The sequence below is a fragment of the Pinus tabuliformis genome, chromosome 3_2 (assembly GCF_031772625.1).
Source record: "Pinus tabuliformis cultivar Carrire ecotype Pingquan chromosome 3_2, CPIR1, whole genome shotgun sequence".
In the NCBI taxonomy this organism is placed as follows: domain Eukaryota; kingdom Viridiplantae; phylum Streptophyta; class Pinopsida; order Pinales; family Pinaceae; genus Pinus; species Pinus tabuliformis.
In genome coordinates this window covers 191,711,450-191,713,552 of record NC_142302.1, presented here as the reverse complement: position 1 = coordinate 191,713,552, position 2,103 = coordinate 191,711,450, and positions in this window count along the sequence as shown.

Here is a 2,103-nt window from a genome sequence, read left to right as displayed (position 1 = left end):
CTGTACCCATTAATTATGCTTGTCTAAAGTGAATCACCGTAGATAGGTCTCCAAACATTTGTTGACTGCTTTCGTTGGACGACTAGTTTGCGGGTGATAAGTTGTACTCAGTTGGAGTTGCATGTTGTGTAGCTTAAAAATTTCTTTCCAAAATTTGCTGGTGAAAGTGGGGTCTTGATCAGACACAATGGAAGTCAACATGACATGCAGTTTGAATATTTGGTCCATGAAAACTTGAGCCACCATTGTTGCGGTAAATGGGTGCGGTAAAGCGCAAAAATGAGCATATTTAGAAAGTCTATCAACAGCCACCATGTTGACTAATTGTTTTCCTGACTTTGGGAGACTTGTAATGAAATCCGTGGAAAGATTTGTTTAGACGGATGCAAGGAGTGGTAAGGGTTGTAAGGTTCCCGATAGCTTGATTGTTTCCCTTTTGTTGTGTTGGCATACATCACATTCAACTAAAAAAATAAGACTGTCGTTCTTCATGCTGATCCAAAAGAAAGAGCGACATGCTCATGCATAAGTCTTCTAAAAGCCTAAATGTCTTCCAATCAAATAGGAGTGTAACTCTTCCAAGATGTAGGTTTTTAGGGTGGAGTTTTGAGATAGCACTACCCGATCCTTATTACGAAGAACCTCATCCTTCCAAGACTAGTCTTGTAAGGAATTAGGAGTTTCTCATAATCTATTAATGAGCCAGGACAAAGAGGTGTGGGAGAACCATTTCCTGATGGGCTTCTTCAATCCAATCTGGTATGGGTAGAGAGAATGATAAAAGGGTTCCCTCATCCTCAAATTGGTTTGATAGGGCATCAACCACTACATCATCATGCCCCTTCTTGTAAATCATCTCATAATCATATCCCAACATTTTCGTGAGCCATTTATTTTGTTGTGGCAATGATAGATGATACTTGAGGAAATATTTTAGGCTACGATGGTCAATGAAGATTTGGAAACGATGCCCCAATAAGTATGGTTTCCAAGTGGTAACTACATGTAATATGGCCATCATTTCTTTCTCATATGTAGACTGACCCAAATTCTTGCCACTGAGTTGTTGACTCGTGAAAGGAAATGGTCTACGTTCCTGCATTAATATTGCGCCAATTCCCATACCTAAAGCATCACATTCAATCACAAAAGGTTTTTGTAAAGTCTTGTAGGGCCAACATTGGAGTGGATCACATGGTCTATTTGAGAGCCAAGAAGGCCTGCTAAGCTATGGCAGTCTAGAGAAATGATTTTTTCTTGAGAATATTAGTGAGGGGCCAAGCAATGTATCCATAATTGCGGACAAATTTGTGATTGTAGCCCATGAGACCCAAGAATCCCCTCAAACTCCTCAAGGTTTTTGTTTGAGGCAAATCTGTCATTGCTTAAATCTTTTTTGGATCAATCCTCACTCCTTCACGACCCACAATGTGTCCAAAATACTCTACTTCTTCCATGTCAAAGGAACACTTGGATAATTTGAAAAATAGTTTATGATCTTGGAGAAATTGCAATACATTGTCAATATGCAGAAGGTGAGTGTCCCATGTTATGTTGTGGATGAGAATGCCATTAAAAAAGACCAAGACAATTTTTCTGAGGTATGGTTTTAGAAGGTGGTTCATGAGGCTTTGAAAAGTGGATGGGGCATTACAAAGACCAAATGACATGACCAAGAATTCATAATGGCCTTCATGAGTTCAAAAGGTTTCCTTGGGAATGTCAACTTCCTTCATCTGTATTTGGTGATAGGCTGAGCGAAGTTTCAACTTGGTAAAAAAATTGGCACCATGTTGTTCATCAAGAAGATCATCAACTACTAGGATAGGAAATTTGTCCTTGATAGTGGGCTTGTTAAGGGCCCTAAAGTTGAGACACATGCACCATTCACCGTCTTTCTTTAGAACCATGACTAGTGGAGATGAAAAAGGGTTGTTGATGGGATAAATAAAAATGGCTTCGAGGAGTTCCTCGATGATTTTTTGAATTTCATTCTTTTGTGCAAAAGGATATCGATAGGGGCATACATATTGTGGATTGGTACCTGGGAACAAAGGGATGTTATGATGTGGCTATGATCATGTTCCCCCTAGAGGGTGGGAG